The sequence below is a fragment of the Schistocerca piceifrons genome, chromosome 2, assembly GCF_021461385.2.
Source record: "Schistocerca piceifrons isolate TAMUIC-IGC-003096 chromosome 2, iqSchPice1.1, whole genome shotgun sequence".
Classification (NCBI taxonomy): domain Eukaryota; kingdom Metazoa; phylum Arthropoda; class Insecta; order Orthoptera; family Acrididae; genus Schistocerca; species Schistocerca piceifrons.
In genome coordinates, this window is record NC_060139.1 from 212,585,214 (window position 1) to 212,604,128 (window position 18,915).

Genomic DNA, 18,915 nt, shown 5'->3' on the forward strand with positions numbered 1-18,915 from the left:
AGAAACATTTCAGTGATCGTCTCCAATTATTTTATGAGCATTATTGCAAAAGTCGACTTTTTAAGTTCTTTCAAACTTTCTCTACTGTAAGAAGATAGGTTAATGTGACACTCAGTGAAAGTTGGTTACAAATACAATATTTCTGTTCATTTACATGTGTTATTTTCACCTAATAGTAAACAGTTACTTTCTACACATCTACTTTAGAGCAGTAGATCAGTAGTACAGCAGTGAAAAGTATAAAGATTAACTCTCCTTGCTGGCCTAATGAATAGACTGTCAGGCTGTTGGACTGGTTTCCAAAAAGGCTGATAGTGCTCTTATGGTGATTGTCGTGCTTGTTTCAGTAATTTCCCTCTGAAATTACCAGCAGTCAAAACTACACAGTCTCCTTGAGATCTGACTATCTAGTTATGTATTTAAATAATTGATCAGTTCGGATCAAATTTCTGTGAGTAAATTAAAGTGATCTACACATATAAAATCAACAACAGTATTATTTTAATAGGTTCATACATAGGCTTGCCAACTAACACAGCTGAAATAAAATTTTACACACACACACACACACACACACACACACACACACACACACACACACACACACACACACTGTTTAACGTTAAACATTTACCACAAAAAGTTTGTCTAGCACAGTACTGCAGTGTCAAGGAAATTACTTCAAGAAAGGCAAATAATGGGTGGAACACAAACAAAATACTGGAGCAAAGATTACTTTCTTCATCTCCACTGAATAGAGGAAGACAGACTAACAAATGTTTATGAAAAAAGAGGACAATGATAATCTAGCTAACAAAAATAAGAATAGAATTGGAAAGAAGCAACAACAGGGAATCAAAAACAACATATGGGAGCTCTTAAGAACTAAGATACTCAATTTAGACGGATACCAGAACCAAGGCAGAGGGTGGGGGGATACGCATATGGAGAAGATGTAGAACTAGAAAAAGAAAAGTCAGGTAACAGGAATTGTTGTTGATCCTATTTGGCTAATGCACAGGCAAAAGAAATATAATTTTCATGTAAATGTACTAGCAGGCCTCACAGTGAGCCATAACATTGTCAGCAAGAGTACCTTGAAGTAACTTCGAAAATATTCCTTAGTACTGCACTGATGACTAATCAAGTATAATAATTAATTTATTGCATCCATAGAGCCCATCAAGAAGGAGAACCTCCAGAAATGTGGAATGAGTCCCTATATACATTAACATAAAACTGACTTCGTAGGAAATTAATCTGTACCTTGTTAATCAAATAACCATTGCAGCCATAAATAGTTATGAGTGGCAGTTTAATAAACATATCTTTTCACAAAAATTTGACTCCACAGGGAGGCCTGACTTCCACAGGTCAGTCTTTCATTTTGTGGTACTAGAGCATATTCCATCGAGAGCCTTCCTGATTTCTGGAGGGGCTATACCAACAAGATAGTTCAGTTTGTTTACAGGTGAAGGTCTTAAACACTCCGTAAAACCGTGACAGGTCTCATTGAGTGCTACATCTATATTTGTATGACATGGCTGGACTTAAACCATCTCAAACATGTACATTCAGCACTGCAGTAACTGCCAGCACACTAGTTCTCACGGTGCGTGGGTGGGTTCACCATGTGGTACCTATAAAGTTTCCGCACTACGTTGTTTCTGCAGGAGCTTTGTGTTTCATGTTTAGGCAGTGTTTCTGATATTTACGTGTCACTCCCAGATATTTCAGAATTGGGACAATGTTTGAGAGCAATTCCTTCCCAGATGATTTGAAGGATTCTAGCTACTTGTTTGTTCCCAAGGTCGAATAAACAGGTCTGAATTTCGAATGATTTACTTCATATGGTTTTCATGAAGACACTAGTAGACTGTGTCGTAAGCAGGGTAGAGGTCAATAAACACAGCGCCTGTGATGAACCATTTCTTGAAGCCGTCCCTGATGTGCTGTGTCAGGTATAATATCTGTGATGTACATCTTTTCTCTTCTCTGAAGTGAGCTTGCTGTGGTATAAGAAGAGGCTCTACTTTGTCTCTGAAAGATGGACTTCTCCAGTACTTTGTCAATATAAGAGAGCAAGGAAACTGGCCTATAGCTTTTGGGATCCTGTTGATCTTGGCCTTGTTTAGGGACAGAATGACTCTATCCTTCTGCTAGACTTCGATGGTCTTGCAATATCGGACATAGCTGTTCATTAAAAACAGTAGCCAACACATTGTAAAAAGATCATAGTTCTTAAGTTGCTATCCTCATATGTCATCTTATCCTCCTGCTGTATCCAATTTGCACTTACTCAGTGCTCATTGTAGTTCAGCTTCAGTAAAGAGTGTAGACAGGATGTTACTAGCTCAATCATGCTACCTTGTTATCGGTTCGTTATCTGTCTTTCTCTACTTTTGTACTAGAATGCATGCTGGCTTGGGTGTTATACTGTTACCATTACTGAGACAACGTAATAGTCTCAAGGCCTTCTGACTGCCTTACTCATGTCACTATCTGCTATTAACTGAATCCACTCATCTGTTAGCCACAGATGTTGAAGAAAAAACGCTTTGTGTGAGATTTCATGTTTCTTCACTGAAACTTTATCAATAGTGAAATTAAATTTTAATACTAATTTCAGAGTAACAAACACCTTAAAAATGTTATAACAAGTTTTCTTTATAAAAGTCCAAAGAAACAAACACTTATCTTTAACATTAGAAACTGGCTGACCATCTAGTGTCTTATCATGATGATGAAGAATCCTGTTTATCAGGGTTGCTTTGGAATACATTGTATAATGCATATTTTTCCTATCTAAAATTTCTGTGAGATTCAGTTCTAAAATATAAAGGCTGTATATCTTAAGTTCTTCTGGTTTACATTTTTATACACATTTTCACATTGATAGCTCTTCTGATTCCAAACAGAAACTATGACCTATGTGACAAATTCTTAAGTTAACATACAGACACTCACAACAGTGACATCCTCACTCCACCAGTAGACTGTTATGGACAATTGTTGATCCATCCACTGTATCACATTGTTACTGCCTCATTATGTCACATTCTTGCCTCACTCCGGAATGTTTGCTCATAAAAGAAGTGCTTGTGATCAACTTCAGCCCACTTCCACCAAGAAATTGTAAAGTATTTTTTGTGTGTGAAGGCTCAATGCACAACATACATTAAAAAAGTGAAAAATGTTAGTCCTGAAAATGATTTGTATTCAGATAGAGATTATATCATAGTTCAGTTGAAACTGATTTTTCTTACCAGCAACAAAAACCATTATGAAGTAAATAAATTGAGAAATCCAGTGTGTGACTGGTAATGTCTACATTTGGTGTTAGAAAGTCATTATTGCTCATTTGAAAATGCATATGAGTCTTTGTGAGATCAAGACTTCAAGTGTTAGGTGTGAACCACTCAGGCTTGTTCAGCTATCTGAGCTGTTTCCACTAAAGCGGAGACCGGACCCTTGATTAGTGTACCTGTGTTGTCAGCAAAGATTAAAGTTTTCGAACTGTCCTTTAAAGTTACTGTAAACAAGAGTGGGTATGCATCAATCCCTGTGGCCCCACCACCTGTTGTGTTCTTCCGTTCTGAGATTATTTTCATGCCCTCTGCTATCCTTAACAGAGGTAGAATTCCATCAATGCAAGAGGGATGCCATTAATGCCATAACTCTTGAGTTTGCTAAGTAGAATTTTTTGATTCACGCAAAGGCTTTGGTAATGTCATAAAATATACAAACATGATACCTTTTCTATCAAATCAACACTAGATTTTAATACATTGCTAGAAACACTGCCATAGCCAGCAGAACTGCAACTTTTTAGCAACCTGATAGTGTCTGTATCTCCTTAGAGGTTGCATTTTTAAACTAACGTCTGTTGGTGGTGCATGCAGTGTCTTCACAAGTAAATCATATGCATCTGCATTTGGTTTTCAGCCATTGTGAGGAAGTAATCATTGAATTTGGTGGCCAGTGATTGGAGAGTGTCACTATTTTGCAGAACTTTTTTTTGGTGGCTCAGTGCTATTTGGATGACTAGTTTTGTTTGTTTCTTGTGTAATAATGTTTCAAATAGTTTTTCTTTTGTTCTTGGGGTGTTTTATTTTTGGACCATAGTACAGAGTGGATGTTTCTGCAATACTGGTGACAATGGAGTGTCAGATCTTGACTACTGCATGTTCTCTGAAGTATGTATCTCTCTCCCTTCCTATTAAATAAATAAAAAATAAAAACCACTTTTAGTCACGGGAGTTATCCATCACTTACTTGTTTAAGGAGAAAACAAAATTCAAAATGTTGTTGTAATGTGTTTTAAGTATGAGCTGAAATGTCCATTAAGGGGGCCTGGATATCATGAGGGCTAACAAAATTCAAATTTTGTTTTTTGATATCAATATAATAGAAGGAAACATTCCACGTGGGAAAAATTATATATAAAAACAAAGATGACGTGACTTACCGAACGAAAGCGCTGGCAGGTCGATAGACACACAAACAAACACAAACATACACACAAAATTCAAGCTTTCGCAACAAACTGTTGCCTCATCAGGAAAGAGGGAAGGAGAGAGGAAGACGAAAGGAAGTGGGAGGTAAGTCTTTCCGCTCCCGGGATTGGAATGACTCCTTACCCTCTCCCTTAAAACCCACTTCCTTTCGTCTTCCCCTCTCCTTCCCTCTTTCCTGATGAGGCAACAGTTTGTTGCGAAAGCTTGAATTTTGTGTGTATGTATGTGTTTGTTTGTGTGTCTATGGACCTGCCAGCACTTTCGTTCGGCAAGTCACCCCATCATTGTTTTTATATAAAATTTTGTTTTTTGTTTCATAGAACTCTTTGATTCTCCCCGATTGTAAAAATCTATACTTTAAGCATACCAGTGCATCATTTTCATATTTAAATGTGTTTGTAAAGCAGATGCAGCATATGTTTTCCAAGTGCCTAGCTGTCACATCATTGTCAAACACAAAACCTTATCTAAATGCCTCGTTCTTTAATTTTGGTGTGGTATTTCCATAGTAACTTGTTTGTGCAATGTCCTTGTACTGCGAGAAGGGATTTATTGCAGTTGATACTTCTGTCAATACAAGTAGTTTACTTAAATTATTCCTGCAAGTTAATGTTGTAAACTGATTGTTGTGACTGTTTTCGGCTTATTTCAATGATTTTTGCATTGCAAAATGCCAAAGACTAAGAAGTGTAATTGCGGTCATAAATTATGGTATTTATTTATTCGATTCCATTTTAGTATGTTGCTTAGTTAACACACTATTGATTTTTACACAAATTATATAATATACATTAATATTAAATTTTATCATACAGACTGCTACCTCCCATCACCATAACTATTTCCTCTACTGTTGATAATAGTAATAGTTTTTATATAATAATTTTTATTATTATTATTTATTTTATGGCCTTCTTTGGACCACTCTAGTCAAAAATACAAAGTTGTAAACAAGTTGTTACACAGGGATACAATTTGGCTCAACAATAACTTAATATGATATTTAGAACCATGTACCTTGCCGTTGGTGGGGAGGCTTGCGTGCCTCAACGATACAGATAGCCGTACCGTAGGTGCAACCACAACAGAGGGGTATCTGTTGAGAGGCCAGACAAACGTGTGGTTCCTGAAGATACGAAGCCCACGCCTACTACAGTAGTACAAGTTTATATGCCAACTAGCTCTGCAGATGACGAAGAAATGTATGATGAAATAAACGAAATTATTCAGATAGTGAAGGGTGACGAAAATTTAATAGTCATGGGTGACTGGAATTCGGTAGTAGGAAAAGGGAGAGAAGGAAATGTAGTAGTTGAATATGGATTGGGGCTAAGAAATGAAAGAGGAAGCCGCCTGGTAGAATTTTGCTCAGAGCACAACTTAATCATAGCTAACACTTGGTTCAAGAATCATAAAAGAAGGTTGTATACATGGAAGAAGCCTGGAGATACTGACAGGTTTCAGATAGATTATATAATGTTAAGACAGAGATTTAGGAACCAGGTTTTAAATTGTAAGACATTTCCAGGAGCAGATGTGGACTCTGACCACAATCTATTAGTTATGATCTGTAGATTGAAACTGAAGAAACTGCAAAAAGGTGGCAATTTAAGGAGGTGGGACCTGGATAAACTGACTAAACCAGAGGTTGTACAGAGTTTCAGGGAGAGCATAAGGGAACAATTGACAGGAATGGGGGAAAGAAATACAGCAGCAGAAGAAGAGTGGGCAGCTCTGAGTGATGAAGTAGTGAAGGCAGCACGGGATCAAGTAGGTAAAAAGACGAGGGCTAGTAGAAATCCTTGGGTAACAGAAGAAATATTGAATTTAATTGATGAATGGAGAAAATATAAAAATGCAGTAAATGAAGCAGGCAAAAAGGAATACAAACGTCTCAAAAATGAGATCGAAAGGAAGTGCAAAATTGCTAAGCAGGGATGGCTAGAGGACAAATGTAAGGATGTAGAAGCGAGTATCACTAGGGGTAAGATAGATACTGCCTACAGGAAAATTAAAGCGACCTTTGGAGGCAAGAGAACCACTTGCATGAACATCAAGAGCTCAGATGGAAACCCAGTTCTAAGCCAGAAAGGGAAAGCAGAAAGGTGGGAGGAGTATATAGATGGTCTGTACAAGAGCGATGTACTTCAGGACAGTATTATGGAAATGGAAGAGGATGTAGATGAAGATGAAATAGGAGATACGATACTGCGTGAAGAGTTTGACATAGCACTGAAAGGCCTGAGTCGAAACAAGGGTCCCGGAGTAGACAACATTCCATTAGAACTACTGACAGCCTTGGGAGAGCCCGTCCTGACAAAACTCTACCATCTGGTGAGCAAGATGTATGAAACAGGCGAAATACCCTCAGACTTCAAGAAGAATATAATAATTCCAATCCCAAAGAAAGAAGGTGTTGACAGATGTGAAAATTACCGAACTATCAGTTTAATAAGTCACAGCTGCAAAATACTAACGCGAATTCTTTACAGACGAATGGAAAAACTGGTAGAAGCGGACCTCGGGGAAGATCAGTTTGGATTCCGTAGAAATGTTGGAACACGTGAGGCAACACTAACCTTACGACTTATCTTAGAAGAAAGATTAAGAAAAGGCAAACCTACGTCTCTAGCATTTGTAGACTTAGAGAAAGCTTTTGACAACGTTAACTGGAATACTCTCTTTCAAATTCTGAAGGTGGCAGGGGTAAATACAGGGAGCGAAAGGCTATTTACAATTTGTGCAGAAACCAGATGGCAGTTATAAGAGTTGAGGGGCATGAAAGGGAAGCAGTGGTTGGGAAAGGAGTGAGGCAGGGTTGTAGCCTCTCCCCGATGTTATTCAATCTGTATATTGAGCAAGCAGTGAAGGAAACAATAGGAAAAATTCGGAGTAGGTATTAAAATCCGTGGAGAAGAAATAAAAACTTTGAGGTTCGCCGATGACATTGTAATTCTGTCAGAAACAGCAAAGGACTTGGAAGAGCAGTTGAATGGAATGGATAGTGTCTTGAAAGGAGGATATAAGATGAACATCAACAAACGAGGATAATGGAATGTAGTCGAATTGAGTCGGGTGATGCTGAGGGAATTAGATTAGGAAATGAGACACTTAAAGTAGTAAAGGAGTTTTGCTATTTGAGGAACAAAATAACTGATGATGGTCGAAGTAGAGAGGATATAAAATGTAGACTGGCAATGGCAAGGAAAGGGTTTCTGAAGAAGAGAAATTTGTTAACATCGAGTATAGATTTAAGTGTCAGGAAGTCGTTTTTGAAAGTATTTGTATGGAGTGTAGCCATGTATGGAAGTGAAACATGGGCGATAAATAGTTTGGACAAGAAGAGACAAGAAGAGCTTTTGAAATGTGGTGCTACAGAAGAATGCTGAAGATTAGATGGGTAGATCACATAACTAGTGAGGAGGTATTGAATAGGATTGGGGAGAAGGGAGCTTGTGCCACAGCTTGACTAGAAGAAGGGATCGATTGGTAGGGCAGTGTGGAGGGTAAAAATCGTAGAGGGAGACCAAGAGATGAATAAACTAAGCAGATTCAGAAGGATGTAGGTTGCGGTAGGTATTGGGAGATGAAGAAGTTTGCACGGGATAGAGTAGCACGGAGAGCTGCATCAAACCAGTCTCAGGACTGCAGACCACAACAACATAGGTAATATAATTATTAGTCTATTCTTATATGAAAGGTGTTTTGCTCTTCTGTCTGCCCAATATTTCTTCATTCTTTCAGATATTTTCTTTCTTTCTTCATCTGAGACCAATCTTCCTGTACTCCTTTTATTGATTTTCATTTGTAGTCTGGTTTGCGGGTCTTGCAGTATTCTGATTTTCTCTGTCTTGGAGTTCTCATCAGATGTCCAAAGAATGAGATGCGTTTCTTCCTGATCATGCTCATGACTGGTTCTATTTTCTTATATACTGTTTCATTTGATGCTATTCTCCAATGTCCATTTATTTTATACTGTTTATTTATACATGTCCTAATTATTCTTCTTTCTATTTTTAGTATTCTGTCAATTTCTGCTGTATTAGTTGTTTTGAAGATAGTTTCAGCTGCATACGTTATTTCTGGTTGTGTAACTGTTTTATAGTATTTTAATTTTGCATCTAGAGATAGGCTTTTTTGTTGTATGTAGTTTTGGTAATGTAATTTGTGTAGCTCAGGTTTTTTATTCTATTCTGCCATGATGGCTTCTCGTTTAGATTGTATGTTATTATTTCGCCTAAATATTTAAATTTACCAACAGTTTTGATTTCCTGTTCTCCTATTGTAATTTTGTTTGCAAGTGGTGGATCAGTTAGCATAATCTCTGTTTTTTCAAATGATATTCTAAGGCCTGCTTTCTCTGCTATTTCTTGTAGTGATTTCACTTGTTGCCTGGCTTCTTGAATGGTGTTGGCTAGGAGAGCAAGCTCATCAGCGAATCCCAAGCAGTTTAAGCTAATATCATCTTTTGCACTTCCAATTCTTATCACCTTTGGATTGTCCTTGTACCATTCTCTCATTATGTATTCTAGTGCACAGTTGAACAGTAATGGTGATAGGCAGTCACCTTGTCTTAAGCCTGTTTTTATGAGGAATGGCTCCGAAATTTCTCCTCTAAACTGCACTTTTGATTTGGTGTTGGTTGGAGTGAGTTGTAGTATTTTAATTAGTCTTGGATTAAGTCGTAGATTTCTTAGAATTTTTAATACTGAAGGTCTGTGGAGACAGTCGTATGCCTTCTTAAAATCTACAGATGTTATTGCTAGAGGTTTGTTCTGTTTCTTGTAGTATGCCATAATCAATTTTAAACTAATTATCTGCCCTGCACAGCTTCTCCATGGTCTGAAACCTCCCTGATATTCCCCTAACTCCTGTTCTAATTGCTCCTTGATTCTTTCATATAGGATCTTGGATAGAATTTTGTATGCGCAGCCTAGGAGCGAGATTCCTCTGTAGTTGTCTGGGTTGCTCTTATCGCCCTTTTTGTGTAGTGGGTGGATCAAGAATTTTATTCACCGTAGATCATTTTACAATGATATTGGCTTCATCATACAAGATGTACTAGTACATACAGAATAATAAAATAAACTTCTGTCAATACATTATAGAATACATTTGAAGCATGGCAGTGTACCAAATTACAAAGGATAGCTTTTAAAAGTTATCACAACAAGCTATCTTTATAATCTAATATAATATGGTATTTTATTGTTTATAGTATAAACTTTGTAATTACACACGATTAACCACAGCACAAAATAATATGTTTAACTAAAGACAACTTTTAAATACTTATATTCTCCTCAGGCATCTCAAAGAATTCTTTAATGCCATAGAATGGATGATCTGACAGCCAGCTGTACCACTTAATTTTAAAAGAATTTGTACCCATAGACTGAATATGAACTGGCAGTTTATTGAACATTTTGAGTGGGTTAACTTTGTGGGAATTTCCTGTTCTCACTAACCTGTGGCGCGGTATGTCTAAATTACCGTTAGCCCTGGTGTTGTGTTCGTGTATTTCCCTTCTGGCAATAAATTCTGAAATATTATTTTTATTATTGAGTACACACACATAGATGTATAGATTTATAATTGTAAGTATTCTGAGTCTGGAAAAAAGAGGACGACAGTGCTCCCTGTGACCTCTTTTACATATTATATGTATTACTTTTTTTGTAATTTCAATACGTTTTTGATGTGAGGGGACTGCCCCCATATAATCAGTCCATATGAAATATGTGACTGGAATAGCCCAAAGTATGTCACCCTGAGGTACTCCAAGCTCCCTTAGTTTCAAGAGAAGGTATGCCACCCGAGATGTTTTTTCACATACATGATTGACATGTTCCTCCCAATATAGTTTTGAGTCAATGTGAATACCTAAGAGTTTTACCGACTTATTGCCTACTTCATTTAATTTTCCCATTAAAACTTGTGTTTTGTCAGGGTTGCATAGGAGCTTATTGGCTGCAAACCAGTCCAGGGCCTTATCTAGTGTTTCTTTTGTTGGGTTATTCAGATCTGAAATGTTCTGATGTGTGGTAAGTAGTGTTGTATCGTCAGCATAACACACAACAGGGTGAGCTATATTTTTAGGTAAATAATTAATAGCGACAATGAAGAAGAAGGGTCCAAGGATAGACCCTTCTGGTACACCTGTACTGATTTCCATGATGGAAGAATTTAAATTTCTGACTGAAACGAATTGTTTTCAGTTACTTAAATAAGAATTTATCACAGATAAAGTGCTCCCTCTCACCCCATAAAACTCTAGTTTCCCCAGTAGTATGTCAACAGGAATGCAATTGAAAGCTTTGCTTAGGTCACATAATACCAGTGATACCATGTTATTATTTTCAAAAGCTGTTAAGGTTTGGTCAATGATTTCCAAGATGGCCCCTGTTGTGTTCTTCCCCTTTCGAAAGCCAAACTGATTTTACATAGGATATTGTGTTTTTCAAAGAAGTTGCTTATTTGTGTGTGTATCAGCGTCTCAAATACCTTTGAGAATATTGGAACAATGGAGACTGGTCTGTAGCTTTGGGGGAGATGTTTGTCTCCTTTTTTAAAAACTGGGACAAATTTAGATACCTTGAGTGCATCCGGAAAAACTCCAAATTCTACACATTTATTAAAAATATAAGCTAATGGTTTGGCGATTGAGTGTATTGTCTTTTTAATTATGTTATTTAATAACCAATAACAGCCCATACTTTCAGAACCTGAAAATTTGGATACAGCTTTTATAACATCAGCAGGTGTGACAGCCCTCCATTGAAATGCCAGGTTAACAGGCAGTGGTGTTCTAACAAGGTTCATTGCAGATGAATTTGTTGCTTTGATACTGTTACTTATTTCTTTAACTGAGTTTAAAAAGTACTCATTTAATTCTTCGGGATCAAGCAGAGCTGTTTCTGTGTGTTTCGGTGTATTCTCTTGTTTTATTATTTGCCAGGCTGCCTTGCATTTATTGGGAGCTCTTTGTATATAGTTCTCCATTGCTTGCTTTTTTGCCAGAAGTAGTTTAGCTTTATAGTATTTTTTGCATTTCAAATATGACCTATGAATGTTCACACTCTGTTCTGCCCCTTGGTCAGAGGCTTGTTTATGCATCTGGTACAGCATATGCAAGTTTCCTCTAATTTCTACTAGCTCTTGTGTGAACCAATTCAGACTTTTCTTTTTCATTTCATTTGGATATCTAATTTTTTTACTGGTGAGCGAGAATACCATAAATCTGTGTACTTTTTAAAGAAGTTACCAAAGCTAATTTCAGCTTCCCTTTTTCCAGATTGACAATTATATATAAAGTCCCAATCTGCACTTCCTAATCTATCAACAAACATATTTATGTACTCTTCCTTCTGTCTTCGTACCACTACTACTTTAGATTCTTCAGTTTTAACTGGCTGCCTCTTACAGAGTGTAAGGAGTAGTGGCTCATGATCTGCAAGTCCACTTCCTGCAAGTCTTAACTGTAAAATCCTCCCTATGGAAATTCACAATAATATTGTCTATACAGGCATTCTTACGTGTGGCACAGTTATTTGTACAATAGAGGTCTAATGATCTTAGCATATTCAAAAATGTCCTAGCAACTGGTCTCTGTGTGTTTACCATTTCTATGTTGAAATCACTCTTCAATATTTTTTAAATTATTAATTCACATTTTTCAATAAACAAATTTACATCACCATCTGGTGACCTATATAGACTAACTACCACTATATTTTCATTCATTAGTTTTACACAACTAAACTCCCCATCTAGCTCTGAAGAGTATGTAGATACATCAATTCTGGAAAACATTATTCCTTCTTTGACAAAAATTCCCGCCCCACCATTCTTTCTCTGTTTTCTACATATCATGTTTCCCACAACATACCCTTGGGGAATGAACATATTTACTTGTTCTTGTGTTAACCAGTGCTCAGATACACATATAACATCTACATGCTCAGTGTTACATAAATGTTCTAATTCTAAAATTTTATTTCTAATACAACATATGTTAACTTGTAGAAAAGTAAGTAGTTTGTCTCTGTCTGTATTCCTCTGAGAGCAATTTGACTTTACGTTTGAAGTTGTAGGTTCCGTTAATGTCTTTAATCTTGATGCACTGTGATCATATGTGTATGATAGTCACATACCTGTTCATCCACTTGATGACTCACTTGGTAGCTGTGGTCCAATGTTCGGGGAATCATTCTGTTACCCAAATTTTTGTTAGAGCCATGTGTAAGGAGGTTTTCATTGTGTCACTTGCATATTTCCACATTTCAACAAAAACCTGATCTTCTCCACATGCCTTATAATTTTTTGTTCTTTAAGAATTTTTTCTACTTCTTGGAAAGTTGGAGGGTCTAGTTATGTTGATTTGTAAGGGTTCTTTGGGTTCCTCGCAATTCAGAAGTTTGTTAAATGCTTTTGCCATGATTTCTGCATTTTCCTTGTTACTGTGTGTCATTCTTCCATCTTCATCTTTCAGTATTAGTGTAGGGGCCTCATATTGTTGTAGTTGTTCCCCAAAGATTTTATAGTAGTTCCTGGAGTTGGTTTTATGATGATTACCGTCTATAGAGTTTATAATATCTTTATGGAATCCTCTCTTGATTCTTCTAATTATTTTGTTTGAATTTTTTTCTTTCATTTTTTATATTAATGGCATATTTTCTTCAGTTTTATGTGTTTGAAACTTTAACCATGCTTGGTGTCTATCTTCATGGAATTTGTCACATTCTGATGTCGACTATGCATGTTTCCTTTGTGGGTTCAAGGGAGCTAGATTCTCTGCTTCTTTTTTACAATTAGGCACTAGTTGTTCTAGATCATCTGTTAATTTTATAGTTTGTGTTATTTGTTGGTATTTATTATTTTTAATTGGCTGATGTGGGTCAAACCTCCTTTTTATTTTATTAGTTTTTCCGGTCCTCTTCTTTAACGGAGTGAATTTGATTTTAATTTTAACTATATAATGGTCTGAGCCTGTGTCCATTCCTCACAGTACTTTAACATTGTGGATCTCCTTATGAAAATTTTTGTCCATACAGACATGGTCTAGTTGCCACTCCCCCTTCCTCCAGTCTGGATGTTTCCATGTTTTAAGTTTACTTGGCTTCCTCATAAAGTATATTGATTTAGATATAAGGTTGTGTTCTCTGCAGAGTTCTACAAGTCTTTGACCATTTTTGTTCATAAATTTGTATGGACTCCATTTTCCAATTATATCTTTATATTTCCTTTCTTTTCTCAACTGAGCATTGAAATCTCCCAATAAGATTTTTACATCCTTTTTATTTACTCTGTTCACAGTTTGTTCTAGAAGGTCCCAAAATTTATCTACCTCTTCCCTTCTTTTTGTTAGACAATTTTTTCATTTGTTGGGGCATGAGCATTTTTTATTGTATAGGTTTTATTCATTGTTTTAAAGCTTAGAGACGCAATTCTTGGTGATACTGATTGGAAATTCGTTACTGAATCTATTATTTTTATGTTTACTGAAAACCCTGTTCCAAACTGGGGACATTGTTTCATTGCCCTCGATTGTGGTTTCCCATTGTAAATTCTGTATCCTTGTGATTCGAATGGGTCCTCTGTGGTGTTTCTCATTTCTTGGATCCCTGTTATTAAAAGGGATTGTCAGTTCAGTTGCTGTCAATCAGTATCAGCAACATTGGACATCCCCAGATAGTATATTCGTGTACGTTCTTCACCACAGGCACACTCGGAGGTCTGTCTTCTACCAATTCAATGCCAGAAGTAGTGTCTTGTGCCTTTTGAGAGATTCAGGTGCTTCATTCCCAGTCTCTGCTTTATATTTGGAAGAAAATTATATAATGTCCATTATAATTATCCGGGCTGTTATGCCGTGGTCGGTTGATGAATTCTGTGTCGATTCCCAACGTTTCGTCTCCGACTGCGGGAGACATCTTCAAGGGGGTCCATAGCTCAATGGAAGGTCCAACACACCCACTGGCTCGCTACTGACTGCCGCTAAATTCCGTGTCCGCACGCTCCCAGGCAGCGGCGTGACGTCACGTGTTTTGAAAACGTCAGTGCAATTGGCCGCTGTCCGTCGCCGTCGATCGCCGTTGCCATCACCCAGTAGTGGGCGGGTGGTACACATCTTCTTTAACACCGGCATCCATATGCCATTTAATTTCACACCCTCCTCCTTACGGTTGAAATTATTAGGGTGTTTAGTGATTTCGATTGCCTCCCTGTAGAGCCTTTCGTAATATCCGCTTGTGGCCGCTAGTACTTGCGTCTCCACGAAACGAATATTGTGGTTCCCTGGCTGGAAACCATGCTCTGCAACAGCTGATCGTTCCATTTCTCCTCTTCTGCAATTTCCCTTATGCTCTTCCAAACGTTTAGAAACAGTTCTTTTAGTGGTACCCACATAAACATCACCACAGCTGCATCGGATCCTAAAATTATATATATGCCTCGTTGTTTGGCCATCATTTCTGTTATAATTGGAGGATCTGATTTTGAATTTACTGCTTGCTTGTGATCTGAATTCCTCTTAAATTCAGCACTTCATGATATGGCTCTTTTCTTCAGCCAATTCATCGCCACATTCTTTCATATCTGGAGATCGAGTGGATGCATTCCGAGCATTACTTGCAATTCCTCAACTGACACAGTTCCAAAAGCTCCAGTCAACCAAAGAATTACTCCACAAATTGCACCTTGTTAACTGTCTTTGCTGGTGTTACGAGCAGACGTCTGTTGTCCCAAGTACTTGTACAGTATCCCATGATCACAGTTAAGATAACGTTATGATATATTCTTATTATTTGCATTGCCAGCTTGTAATTGTAACTTGTGAGATTAATAATTTTGTTAAAGTTCCCAGCTCTCTTTTTCATTTCTTAACTATGTTCGCCATAATTTTGTTGTTTGTCCAAGAGGATGTCTAAGTATCTGGTGAAAGACTTTCTCTTCATAGACTTGTTGCTTAGTTTCATGATCTGGTCTCTTAAATGATTCCCTTTCAATAACATATACACGATATTTTCAGGCCCAATAGACAATTTGATTCCTGGGCACCACAAGGAGGACTATGTTACATCTATAGGGTGAAAAGAATTGAACTATATGAAATAAAATTGTCTTAACTTCTGAACAGTGTGCACTAGGATGTTCAAGATGCACGATTGGCCATGGGACATGATGGGAATTAATGTGGTTTGGTTTAGTGACGAAGCCCACTTTCATTAGATGGGTTCATCAATAAGCAAAATTGGTGCATTTGGGGGACTGAGAATCTGCATTTCATGATCGAGAAGTCTCTGCACCCACAGTGGATGGCTGTGTGGTGTGCAATGTCCAGTCACGGAATAACCAGTGCGATATTCCATGATGGCATGGTGTCTACCAAATGGTACGTGAAGGTTTTGGAAGATGATGTAATCCCCATTATCCAAAAGACCACGATTTCAACAAGATGTGTTCATGCAATACAGAGCTCGACCCCATTGAAGCAGGAGATTTTTCGATGACGTGGAGGATCAGTTTGGCGACCGCATTCCGACTCTGGGGTGCCAGGAGGCCAATGGCATGGGCCTTGATTATCTGGATCTGAACACATGCGACTTCTTTTTGTGGGACTATATTAAAGACAAAGTGTACAGCAACAACTCCAAAACTATTGCTGAGCTGAAAAGAGTCATTCAGGAGGTTATCAACAGTATTGATATTCTGACACTTCAGCGGGTCATGCAGAATTTCGCTATACATCGGTGCCACATCATTGCCAATGATGGCAAGGATATCAAACATGTCGTAACGTAAATCTGAATATCTATAGTGATGTTTACATCTTCTTCTTCTTCTTCTTCTTCTTCTCCTCCTCCTCCTCCTCCTCCTCCTCCTCCTCCTCCTCTTCCTATCCAAAACGGAAGTTCCTTGAAGGTTGTTCAGTAAATAGGGTGCAAGATTGGGTGAATAAAGTGGGTGCAGAATGAATTCCCAACCCAACTCCTATGTAGTGTTTTTTGTGAGTCTAGTAGAATGCAGGCAGGCATTATCGTGGGGTTGCATTACAGGAAGCAATTTGTAGTACACTACACTGCAGCCATCCCACCAGAGACATAGTGTTATCTTTTGTGGATGCACACAGGCCTTTGTATGGGGAGTTGCTGCTTTCTTTGGGCTCAGCCATTCCTTTCATTTCCTTATGTTAGCATAAAGATACCATTCTTGTCACCAGTAATGAATGATACAGGATAGGAATGGTCGGTGTTGTTCACGCCAATTGATGCCGAGCAAGAAGAGATGCCATATGGCCAGCTTCTGATTTTTGTGACCATACTGTACCTATTGCCATGCGGTACTCATACACCCAATTTTTGAAACTTCCCCATTGCATGAAGATATCACACAATGTCGTGTGATCACAGTTCATCCCTGAAGGTCTTCCTGAAAGTGGAGAGTAACTAATTTCAAAACAATCCTCCTTAAAATGAGAAAACCATTTTCTTGCTGTGCTCTTTCCAATAGCATTGTCCCCACACATGACCTCCGCTGCTGTCACCCCTCTATTGAACTCAAACAGAAGAATATGTTGGAAATGTTCAGTTTTCTCCACTTGGCACTCTATTTTCTAGCGTCCACAGCTCCACTCACTATTTCAAAATGACAATATGTAAACTCAAATAGCAACAGTGAACTACAAACAAAGATTGATGATTGATAAATAAACCCATAGCTACTGAAATACCAACATGCAAAACAACTTGTGCATGAACCTAATATATCGACCGCATGACTCTCGTCACAATATGGATACTGTTTATTGTGGTGACTAGAATGACGACAAAAGATGAACATTTACTAACCTAATGTTAAGTAAAAAGGAAACTAGTAATTTCACTTACTTTACTCATCAGCCACATCTTCATGGGCTATCCCGTGGGTTGTACACACCTCTGGAAGCAATCTTTTTTTCCTGTAACCCTGGTACATTCTAGGTATGTCTCTGAAAACTATTGGAAGAGTCTCGGAAGGCTTAACTTAGTCATGTAACTGCAAATAGCGTAAGTACAGGTACTGGAAGAGGTACAGTTCATCCCTGTCTCCCAGTCTGCCTTCTTTTTTAATTATTGATTTGACAGATTTCTGCAAGTGTGATATATTCTGTGTGTGAACGACTGATTATCTGAGGAGACAAATCCCACAATTGGACTCGTCCTTTCTTAAATATGTTGTAGGACTTAAAAGCTGTGTGATGTAACTTTGGTCCTTGGCAAGATAAAAGACTTTGAGAGAGATAAGTTTTCTTTCCCCCATTGAGTATGCTCTATGAAGCACTTCCAGGATTCCCTTTCATTGCCTCCAAAGATTCATATGTTTTCAATTTCATTTTTTTGTGGTTATCCTTCCTTGTATTTCTGAGTGGTTATATGCGATTCGTCTATTTCAACTATCTCGTTTTGTCCACTGAAAGGAGCACTGTTATTCACGACTACCACATAGCAGACTTCTTGACAGAACCTGTAATAGTCACAAACAGTGTTTGTCAATAACTCAGTTTCGGGAGTGATCATTAGTACAGGGTATAGTCTCTTACCCAACACAAGACTCAAATGATGCTCTTTTCGACTTTCAAATTACACTGTCGAACCATGTGCTTTTCCTTATCAGTGTGCTTTTCTGACACTAGGCGCAGTAAAATTGAGATAGGAAATTGTCATTGGCATCTTTCTTACAAAGTTTCACACAGCTGTCTCTATGACAGTTCACACGATTCCATGTTGTTATTTCATCATTCGTCATTTGGTAGCAATCCATATTTGCAGGTAAGAGCAGTGAGATTTGAGACTACAGTGGCTTCACTCATTCATATTTATAACACTAAACACTGTAAGATGTTCCCTTGGCAACACAGTAAATATTTCCTGCCATGACAGCCCTGCCTTTGATATCGTTTATCGTCCGATATATATCTTTCGGAGCCTGCACATTCGATAGGCAATGCTTCTTGGAAATTACCTAGGTGTGAAGCAAATACACAAAACCATACACATCCAGATCTCATGCCAGAAACCATTATGGACGAACTGAAGTTAATGTGTAAAGATCTTTCTGATTCTAAACGCCTGTAAAAATATTTATATGGCAAAACACATAATCCAAATGAAAGTTTCAGTACTATGAAAAGGATAGTTGCTACTCACCCTATTCTGAACATGCTGAGTTGCAGATTGGGTCAAGATGATGATGTCAGAAAGTGAGCTTTAGGGGCCAACAAGGCCTTTGTCGGAAGTAGACAAAAACACACACACACACACACACACACACACACACACACACACACACACACAGACAGACAGACAGACAGAGAGAGAGAGAGAGAGAGAGAGAGAGAGAGAGAGAGAGAGAGAGAGAG